Source organism: Aythya ferina (assembly GCF_964211825.1).
Source record: "Aythya ferina genome assembly, chromosome: 1".
Lineage (NCBI taxonomy): Eukaryota > Metazoa > Chordata > Aves > Anseriformes > Anatidae > Aythya > Aythya ferina.
Window position 1 is genome coordinate 190,957,062 of NC_140296.1, and position 11,682 is coordinate 190,968,743.

The following is an 11,682-nucleotide window of genomic DNA, read 5'->3' on the forward strand; positions in this document are numbered from 1 at the left end:
GTGCCTCATGGCTAAGGCTGTTGGCAGAACCAGATGCTCAGGAACATCAAAAGAAACTGAGGGAACCAGGTTTAAAACAAGTGAAAAGGAGAAAACTTGATGAAATGGGCACTTTACCTCTTGAGCCCTTTGCCAAAGGATTTTGGAGGTCAAATTTGGTTCAAGGACAAATTAGTGGAAGAGAAATTCACTGAGAGGTACTAAACACATATAAATTATGTTTAAAATGATTAAATAGGTAGTTATTACATTATTCTGCACTATTCCTTCAATCTTTCTTGCCTATTCACTCATGGTCACTGCTGGAAACAAGATGTTGGGTTGGATGGACCAAAGGACATCTACATAAACTCAGGTAATGCCTGTCTTGACTCCTCATGAACTGTCGAGAGTTTCAAGCAGTTCTCCTAGGCCTCTGAAGAAGAGGCCTAAGAAGAGAGCATAAAAGAAAGCCTTTTCTCTTTCCTTTCTACATTGTTCCTTTGCTTGCCTCGATGGTTATGTGGATTGAGTGAGGCTGGCTTGCAAGAAAGATGTAAGAGATGTTTTGTTTCTAAAATAGAGTTAATAAACACAGATGGTGTGAGAAAGAGAGAGGAGCTTCTGCTTTCTCATATAAAGGAAAACTGTTCTCAAACATTTCTCGTTTTCTTGATACAGTTGTTTTAAAATATATATATAAATATATACACAATTTCCTGCTTTTTAATGTCCGTAAGACTAATCCTCCCCTAAAATCTTCTACAGAAGCTCTTACAAAATTCATTCAGAAAAATTTTCTTCCAGATTTAGCTGTCTTCTAGAGAGCTGTAATAGAAAAGAGAAGATTGTTAAGCATGGAGAAAGAGTGGCAATGGATGGGTGTGAGGCTCCAGAAGGAACAGGAGACTGTGAGTGAATGCTGTAAGGGTTGCAGGCACTGCTGGGACCCCGATGAGGAGCCCACAAGATGCCAGCACACACAGGAGGCAGAGCAAAGCCACTGCCAGCAAGAGAAGGACACAGAAGGTATGTCCAAAGCTGGGTTGATCACCATGACTCCCTCATGCTCATATTCTTGTACCCACGTGAGATTGGTGTATCCAAGCCGTCTGTCCATCACACACACGCCAGGGGACAGGTTTCCATCTATGGGTTGATTTTTGAGGATGAGGGACGGTGCTGTGATGTCCTCAGTCATGTTTCCTGGGTTCCCCTTAGGTTGGTGATCAACAGAAGAAGGGAACATAAGAGCATCACATGCAGTTTAACTAAAATGAAGGAAATAAGAGGCTGCAGTTGCCGTTTACCTCCTGCCTTTTATAGGATTTTTGCCTCTGTGGAGTGGTGCAGCATCCAAGGGTTCCAAGCAAGCCTGGTCTCACGGGCAGCGATGAAAGCAGGCTATTGAGCAGCTCCATCTCAATAAACCTGGTCTTTGCAGGAAGTGTTTTTTTAGTGCTGGCAAAGTGGGAAGCTGGGGGGCTGCAGCAGGGACGGGCTGAGCAGGTCGAGAGGCAGACAGGTGCTTTTGGCAAGAGGTTGCTTTGTTGGGACCAACGCCCGTCCCACAGCTTCTTCCTCCTGTCCTTCAGGCAGCAAAGAGTAACATCCAGGTGCAGATTTGGGAGCTGCAGCACCTTCACCTTCCTTCTCACAACATCCCACCCACATCTGCATGGGCTCACCCTGAGGCCTGCTGCAACCCTTGGGCCCAAATCTAGGGTGAACCAGCTGCAGCTTTATGTGGAAAATTCAGCCGTGGGAAATAAAAAGAAGGAAATTCAAATTCAGGTCCCCCCATCCACTTTTGCAGCCCCAGGGCTAATAAAAGCGGTCACCGTGGGGCCCGTCAGCAGCCTGTTAGCAGGGGACAGCCCGAGCTCTTCTTAGCCTGGCTGATTCACACAAAGAAGCCTTTATGGCTTAGCAGTGGGCAGCTCGCCCCTCTCCTCATCACGCCTCTGCTCAGGCTTTCAATACAAGCGGACAAAAACCCTTACAGCCCCCCGAATCCACTGCTCCTCGCACGCCTGCCATTCCTGGTGTTAATAACCCTTATGTGCAGACACTAGGCCTCACAGGACACCGCCAGCACCAATTTCTCTTTCAGAGCCAGCAGAAGCGAATCACCACTTGGGTTACTCCACGTTTTCATGTGGGATGATGGATAACAGCAGCAGGGACAGTTCCCCACAAGCAGCTGCACCCCGTGAAGAAGGAACACAGGGTCCCCCATGCCACAGGGTATCACAGCAACCGAGGGCTCGGCTGTATTTTAAAGGGATTAGGAGTGTGTATGGCAAGGAGAATTTTAATGACAAAAGGCTAAATACATGCAAGTTTGCAAGCAACGGGAGCTCTCTGCTTTATGGCAGAGTTAACTAGTTGCAAGGGAGCAGCAGGAAGAGATCCTGTCCCACCCCATCAGCCACAGCGTGGTTTGCAGCATCCTCAGGATCCCCTGCAGCTTCCCCACACCTGGCCGGGATCCTACACCAGGTAGAGGCTGAACAGAAATTCATGCCATACCTGCCCCCGTCACACAAATGAATAGTTAGTTTGGACTGTTCAGAAAGCAATACTCAATTTATTTTATTTTATTTTATTTTATTTTATTTTATTTTATTTTATTTTGCAATTTACCGTTTGGATCACATTTGTCACTTTTTCCTCAGGATCCCAGGACCCATTCTGGCTGTGGCCAACTTTGACACCCAGCCACACACCTGCCAAGGCCTGAGGGGGCAACACTGGGGTCATCTGGAGATGACCTGAAAAAATCTGGTATACAAAAGCACCTACAGCTTTGCTTCCAGGCACAAGTATGCCAAAGCTTCTGTGCCTATGCAAGGTTGAACAACGCTGGACTGATATATATGCCTGTGGTGTCTCTAGCAAGTTGTTTTAGGAAAAGCAAGAGGACTGAGCCCCTGCTCTCCTAATCCTATAGCTCAGAAAACAAAAACCTTGATTTCTTTCCTTCCTCTGTTTACAGGAGAGAGAAAGGGGGCTTGAAACAAAACCACCAGTGATTAGGAGGAGCACATGAACTGCTGGCTGTAGCCATCCACTTCCTGACCCCAGGCCAGGGTATCCCAAGCTACCCTTCCTGCTGATGTTGTGACACTGTTTGGAAAAAAAAAAAATAAAATAGGGAAAATATATGAAAGAAGAAGCATTTCCAAAGTAAGAAATAGCAGATCAATACCTAAATACCGTTTCCCTTATATGCTTAATGAAAAAGGTACAAGTGACCTGGAGCAGAAGTCCATTCCCCTGTGGTTGCTTTCACCTCCAGGCTCAGCATCAGGAGGACTTCCATGTCCCTTCTAATATTTTTATACAAGGGGTCAGTCTGGGAGAGGAGGAGGACTCCTTGGAAATGAGGTGTCACTTCAATCTCGCACACATCTCTAGCACAGCTAAGTGCCTGCACACAGGTGGAAATCCAAACCCCACTTCTCATTCTGGATTCAAGACAGCAGACCTGTCCTTAGCTAGGTCTGAAGATCCAAGCACTAGTAATAGCAGCATCTGTTGTTGTTGTTATTATTAACCTTTACAGAAGGTCTTTTGCCCGTCCCTGCAGGCAGTTTAAAAGGGAATCCCTTGGTGCTACCTTAACACCGAGAACAGCGTCCACTCCACATCCCGGTTATGTGGCGTTCCTGCACTTGTCAGATGAGGACTGACCCAGGAGAGGTAGCTGCAATATCAGACAGTCCTCCCAGCCCCCTAGAGTCAGCAAGGTATGAGGTTTGCCAGGGAATTATGAAAGATTTATCAGAAGACATGTGGCTGAGCTGACATCCTTGATCACTTGTGGGATTTCATGGCACAGGACGTGTCAGGTTGTGTTTCACTGTGCAGGACCACTTTTATTCTTTACTAGCACCTTCCTAGCTCTGTGACCGAGCACTCCCAACTGAGATTTAAGATGTGGATGTGCAGTATTATCCACGCCATACTGCGTTATGGCGTATTATCCACGTTATGGCGTGGATAATACTGCACATCCTGTGCAGTATTTGTTAGAGGCCCAGCAGCTGTACTCAGGAAGCCCTGGTGTAAGATCCTGATTAGCTCCTTGGGTTATAATTAAGTGGGATTTCACTAAGAATCCAACTTATTTTTAGCAAGGTGGAAAAAATCATTTTTCATCTGCCTAGACTCTGATCTCTCCTTCAAGTCAGCCAGCTAAGCATCCCCCATGAGGTGATGAGTCACAAAACCGAAGATGGCAGTACCTGGTCCTCGCAGAAATGGCTGCGATCTCATCTGGGCTTTGGACCCTGAACTGAGACAGTGCCCAGGCCATGCTGACGAGCTGAGTCACTAGGGCAGCCACAGAGAAAAAAGCCTTGGGCACAGCAAATACCCTCACCTGGAATCCGATCCAAAGCCCTGACCCTGAAGGACAACACACACAGAGAGCTACTTCCAGCAGCTGCTACACGAGCTGCCCTAAGCCTGCTGCTGACGGTTATTTTCATTCTTGCAGATAAAGATAAGCTGTGGGTACAGCAGGGAGCTATTCGGTATAAATCAGATCGTTGAAATGCAGCCAACTTGTGTCAGTGATGAAATAAAACCGAGAAGAATGTCACCCATCCCAATTATTTTATTTTTATTTCTGCGGTGCTAAAATAATTCAAACGAGAGCAGGTCTCTACAGCAAAGAAAACAGTTTCTGTGCCAGAGCGCTCACCCACCAGTGCAAGGACAGGCTGGCAGAAGAGCAAGGAGAAGCGCTCAGGAGGGCTCTGCGGCACACTGCTGGACACCAGGGACCCAGAAGACAAATGCCTGTCCCTGGCTCCACAGACCTGGCCTGCTTACAGACACTTTGCAATCTGTTCCTTCTTCAGCAGTCCCGGTGGTGCCCTGTTGGTGAGGTGCAGCATGAGCACGGGGCTTGTGGTGAGAGGCTGCTGTGGCACCACCATGTGCGGCCATTTGTAGGTGATATGCATGGTCAGGATTTATGCACGATAGCTGCTCTGCTCTGCACAGAAGACAGCAGTTTTCTAAGCAAAACTGGCTCTGCAGAGTGTTTTCCATGACCTCTGTTCCTATATGTTATGTTCCTATATGATCCTGCAACAGCAGCAGAATCCAGCTAGCAGGAAACAAGTCTCCACTGCTTGGTAGACATGCACATGACACCCCTGGTTGCAGCCTGCTTTGTCAGCATAAAACCACATCTGACAACATCTGCTTACGTCCTACCTTGCCCCCCACATCTTTCCAGCTTTTCCAGCCAAGTGCTGGGTGTCAGGTTCAAAATCTTTCCTGCAATGTGTCTCTTAACCTTCTCATTTACTTCTGCTCCCCACTGCAGGTGTCTTCAACCATTTCTTCCCTAACAATCTGTTTGCCCCCAGAAGCAGATTTAACTTCAAGCAATGAGATTTTTATCTGTCTCAAAGCCCCTCAAAGCACAGGTACTCATCCTGGCCCCATAACAGAGGAGGCTGCAGCCCTGACACACGCTGGCAGCTGCAGGAACCCAGCTCCTCTGGAGACACTTCACTTGGCCTTACTCCACTTTGCCTGTATGGCCCATGTGGTAAGAAGGAATTTTGGTGGTGTAAGCCTGCTGACCTTCACTGGGACGAAGTAAACTACACCCCAGGTGTAGTCTCCTGGCAGCGGAGAGCCTCTGGAGAAGACGATGCCCACGGCTCTGCTCTTCATCAATCGCATACCACACAGGAGTGCCTTGCTTCCCTGCAGGAAGCCTTCTTGCAAAAAGGAAAACACAGCACTCATTTCTAAATCCCACCGTGAGAAAGGCAAAGCCACCTGAGGGGGGGAAATGAAGTAGAGCATGAAATGTTTCCAGGCAGGACAGATTTTATCCAGCTGCAGGGCAGGCGCTGGTTTCACTCAGCACAGTCACCTTAAAGGTGGGAGCTCCATTTCTCCCCTTTGCAGATGTCTTAAAAACGCCTTGATGCTGACAAACCTGTGCAGAGATACAGGCAGGTGGGGGGTTATTTTAGGTCTTCATCAAGCCTCCTGACACTAAAGGGAGGACAGCCCAGGTCGCTCCAGCTTTCCTCCCCTGTCACTCTGACAGCTTCAACACCACCTGCTCTTAGAGCAAACAGAAGCTGACACAGGTGAAATCCACGCTGAATTTTGGGGCTGGACTTCACAGCCTTGTAATGTGAGAGCACGCACTTTATTTCTATGTACTGGCAAGGAAGTTGGGCACACCTAGGACATCGCCATCATTCATGTTCGTTTGCCTTTTAGAAGGTGAATACCTCATGGCTCAGGTGAAGCAGGGAAGTAATTTGGTGTTTCTGGTCACTGAAGCATTTTGGGATGCTGTGGGGCTTGGGTGAGTCACTCAAAAGTCAGGCAGAGAGGAGGGAAGGGGGCTGTAGCTGCTGTCTGCTGTGAAACTCCACCAGGAGAAGGAAAAGCCGTGCTTGGATCTGCAGAATAACGCCCTGTCCTTCTGCCCATCATGTTTTCATTACAAGAAAGGTCAGGAACTGCTCCATTCACATGGCTGCTGGGCCCCAGATCTTCACCCAAGCCTTGGCCTGCACCACTATCCTAGGTCTGAAGCAGTGTCCTCATCAAGGGGATATTATTAGGTGCGGGCTACCATTTTCACACAGTTAAATATTCAATCACAACTAAGATTACAGAAGGCTGCTCTTCGGAGACAGGCTGGGAAAGGCAAGGAGCTGAAACCCCGTATTCCCAACACACCCTCCTGGCATTGCTGACTCACTGCTGGCTCTCAGAGCTCTTCTCTGGCTTTTCCCCATTTACCAATCAGGCAAAAGTAAATAAATAAAAAGAAGTTTCAACCCTCCTTTTCAGGTTTCATGGCACTTATAGCCAAAATCTATCCCACTGTAGTTTGAAAAACAGTAAATAAATCAGGTGAGGTGAACACTTCACAGTAACTCCCCATCTCCTCCAGGACCATCAAAGTTCTGCACACACTTGTGCTAAGAGCAGGCAAGTTTGTCCTCCCTGGGCACCATGGCAGCAGCTGAAAGCAAAAACCTCCCTCACCATCAGCAGCCGGCCAAGTGGCTTCCTCCGAGCCCCAGCAGAGCTGTAAAGGGAGGCAGGGAAATCAGTCTGCATAAATCAGATTCTAGTCCTCAGATATATTTCAGGAGACCAGCAGGAATATTGCTTCATTCTTCTCCATACAGTTCTTCTAAGTTCAATCTCCTGTGATGACATCTGAAACAAATTTAAATATCCACCAGTTTCAGTAAATTGAAATGCCGATGTACTTTGGCTGCAGTTTTAGTAGACTTTCAAGGCTTCCAACCACCTCTACACAGAAGTACATTCAAAAGTTTTTGGTTTTGTTTTGCTTGCTTTTGGGAGGGGAAGAATCTTTGGGGAGAGCTACTAGCCGAACATCTACCACCCTGCTCTTTCCAAGACAGACATGGACTATGGACAGTCTCGTTGAGTTCATAGCAGAGCCTGCAGAGTACTGGAGTCCTCATCCACACCAAGGGCTCTGTTGGACTGCTGCAATGCAAATAATAATAGTTACAGGTGATGCATTAGATCAAGAATAGATTTAAGACTTTGAAAGTCAGGATTGGTGCTGTTCCTGCATAGAGTATATGCATAGAGATTTGTCTAAATTTTGTCCTCGGTAGTCAAACAATTTAGGCTTTTAAAAATGTTTCTCCTCCTTATAAGCAGCCCCTGCAAACCCCTTGAAAGACCATGACCAGAATATAGATACTGTATTTCATACAGTAATTCACATGTACCGCATATTCTGTATTTAATACCTTTGAGCTTTTCTGCTAATATTTGTCTTTTTTTTTTTTTTTTATGACTCTTCTCACACAGCCAGATTTCAAAAGACTGATTCTGAGAACCCTTAATAGGCAAATTATTAAGTTTTTCTATGAAAAAGAAAAGCCTCCTTCTACAATGCTCCACTGAATGCTCTTTGAGATGGCTAACACCCCACTGCTTTTATCATTGTCTTAAAAGGTGGAACAACCCTACCACGATTAATTTTTCATGCACTGGGTAGGAAGGCATAATTAGAGTGCTCTTCATACAGATTGTCTGCAACTGCTTTCTAATTAAATAATTGACTACAGAACTAATGAGATTCAAAATTAATTTTTATATTCGAATTTGGCCAGACCTATTTTAAGAACCGTGAAGACAGATTGGCCAGAAGCTTTCATTTGATGTCAAATAGAGCGGCTTTTTTGGAAATACTGTTACATTATCTCCTGGGTGAGTATTTTGCAGTGGCTTTTGCCTCTACCTAGTGGCTGGAAGACGAAATGCATGGTTCCTTTTTCTTTTTTTTTTTTTTTTTTTTTTTTTTATCCTTTGGTGGGAATTCTGCAGTAAGAAAATATATCAGAAGAAAATACAACAGAAGAAAATATATAGAAACATGAAACCCACACTAAGCTACGGCTATCTCTGGACTCACTTTTGCCCATTCCACAGTCTGTTGGAAAAAAAAAATGTATAGGATTTGTGTTGTGGATATGTGAATACATATGATATATTTATAGTGCAGAGTCAGTACGGAGCAGTCATGACTCACATATCTATGGATATGCAGTCACCTCGATTTTCAAAAGGCGTTGGGCAAGCTCCTTCAACAGCTTGTAAAGAAGCTGCCATGGATTACAAGGGGGTGCCTAAATGTGAGCAAGCCATTGGCAAAAAATAGGAAACAGAAAAGGGAATAGGCAGGCAGTGTTTGCAGGGAAGGGAAATCCCAGCTGGAGTCCTACTACAGCTGCTCTGACCAACTGATTTTAAAAAATCCTGCAAAAGAAGATGAATAGTAAGCCTTCGGGGGCTACAGCCAAAATCGGCCAAGTGCACGAAGCTGTCCAAAGTAATCAGGATGAAAATTACTTCTGAAGTTACAAAAGGGTCTCAGCATAGCCAGAAACAGGACAGTAAAATGGCAGATGAAATTTTCAGATGAAGTGCTGATAAATTTAAGTGAAACCCATTAGAAAGCACGGTTCTACCTTCCAGCATGCAGGGATACCACCTGATATAACATACTACAAATCAAAATACCATATGCAGTTCTGGACCCTCATCCCATGGCAAATATATTAGAAACACACACACACACACAAAATCACAACCATGAACCCTGAAAACAGTTTTTGAGGAGGACTCGTGATGTTCTGAGCACTGTGAAGAAAGGGATCAGAGGGCACTGATCGTAACAGCTTGCAGCAGGATGATGAAGTTTACACAGTTCAGAAAGCAATCAGACAAATTTGTGAATGAAAAAGATAGAGGGGAAAAAATCATTTTGGTGCTATTAAAAACACAGGCATCATTTCTGGTTAGGAGATCTTTGAACCATGAGTCACTGCAGTCCGACAGAACCTTCTGGAAGCACCAGTATGGGCCTGTCCTCTTCTTGTGCTCTTCCTGCAGGACTTGCAAACTGCCCACAGTCAGAAACAGGGGAATGAGCAAGCTGGCCCTTTGGTCTGCTTCTTCTTTGTACTTTCTACATTTAAAAAAGACCCCAAAGGCTGTGAAGCTTTTGCTGGAGTGCACATCACGCTGTACTGTACCTGAAACCTCAGCAGGAGCTGTTTGTCTACAGGGGCAAGGCCAATGCCACTCACGGGCACTGACCCACCAGAAGCTCCTATCCACCCACCACTCATGGGCACTACCCCACCAGAAGCTCTCATCCACCAGCACCCTTCAGTCAGACCATGTTTTGGGGTGGGCAGTGCTCCCACAGCACCAGACCCCAATTGTGGCCTGTGGTGTGTGTGGGTGCTCGGCAGGCCCGGCCAGAGGGATGCTGAGCACCCACCATGGGCAGGGTGCTGTATGGCCAGCCTCTGGCAGCTCTCAGAGCAGGAGGACAACTCTGTATGGCTTTCTGATACACTGATGGGTGACGGATGAGCTCTCCCAGTGGCAGTGATAGGAGTAACACGGTGGCAATCCAAGTGGCGCAAGGGAGCTGGGCTCAGACCTGCCAGCAGACAGCCTGTCAGCTGTGATTATTGCATCCCTGCGTATCTCACTTAGCACAACTGTCAAGGGATAATTTAGCAATCTAAATAAACACTGCAGGTGAGGATTGCCTGTGCTTTGACGTGCCAGCTGCTTCTGATCAGCGGTGTGTGGCCGCAAGCTCGTGCCCCAAAGCAGTTCCAGTGCCAGATTCAAACTCCCAGAGAGAGGGAAAATCACAGAAAAATGATAGGTTAGGAGCCACGTCTCTCAGATCACCCCACCATCCACAGGAGATCTCTGTATCCGTTCCAGGGATGGACACATCTGTGATGAGGAGCAGGGACAGCAGAGGCACCGGGCAGCTTTCTGGCACCTCCAGGAGCACTGGATGGGTGTCACAGGAGGAGAGCTGGCTTGGCACGGCCAGACTGCTGACAGCCATCCCCATAAGCTCCATACCGGGTAATGAGCCTGCCAAGCTGTGACATTATTGCCATTTACCAGTTAGCAGCCAGTTCTGACTGCAGCACCGTATCTCAATATGTCCTGGTTTCAGGTGGCCAGAAGAGAGGGGAGGCTGACCATCTGGGGAGCCCACAGCTGGGCACAGCTCTGCAGGTGTGGCCTCAGCAGGGCTCAGGAGAGGCGAAGGGTCTCCTCCCTCGACCTTGACCCTCCTTCTGCTCACCAGAAGGACACGTCACCACTGGACATCAGGCAAAGAAACACTCTACAAAATACCAAGCAGAAAACCTGACCAACAAACACATTCCTCCACTGCATGGGACAAGGAGGAGATGCTGCAGATCTCACCTGAGACCAGAGGTTACATTTAATGTACTCTAATAGCCACCAAGCTCCTAACTAGTGCATGAGCAAGGCTGACCTTTCGTATTTTAGAATTGTATTTCTCTTTTGTATTTTAGAAAAATGCTGCCTTAGGGGTGAACATACCACACAGTACCACAGTGCAGCAGAATCACAGTACAGCAGATGGGGACCATGGATTAGTACAGGGAAAAATTCTTGTTTTAGAATAAAACACAGGTACAGGGCAATATGCTCCCACCAGCTACATCATGTACAAATGCTCTGGCATCCCTAGGGTGAGATGATGGGTGAGAAAGTGGAGGGTGAGTAGGAGAATTCCTTTTTCCAAACAAAAAGCCAGAATGCCTCCCTTTCCCCCCCAAAAAAAAAACAACCCATTAATGCTCAGCAGCTTCAACCCATGAGAAACCCAGCATCTCCACACTGTGCCCCATGAACAGCCCAGGACCCTTCTCTGCCCCTGCTGGCGCTGACAGCATGTTTTGCCTGCTAAAAGTTTCAGAACAACCTTTTTCAACACTGACAGTGGCAGCTGTGGGAATATTTTTAGTCGCAAGTCTTCCATAGAATCATAGAATCATAGAATCATAGAATATCCTGAGTTGGAAGGGACCCTTAAGGATCATCAAGTCCAACTCTTGACACCACACAGGTCTACCCAAAAGTTCAGACCATGTGCCTAAGTTCACAGTCCAATCTCTTCTTAAATTCCAGCCTCCTCGTAGCTCAAAAAACATTTTATTTTTTGGCACCGTGGGTGGAAATTGCAATGAGCACTTTGTGGTGTCGTGGCGATGCTCCCTGCACGAGCAGCAGGCCTGGTGCTGGGCATCTCTGCTCTTCACCCATGGCATGCAGAAGCAGAGGGTGCCTTGTGTTTCCCTGAAG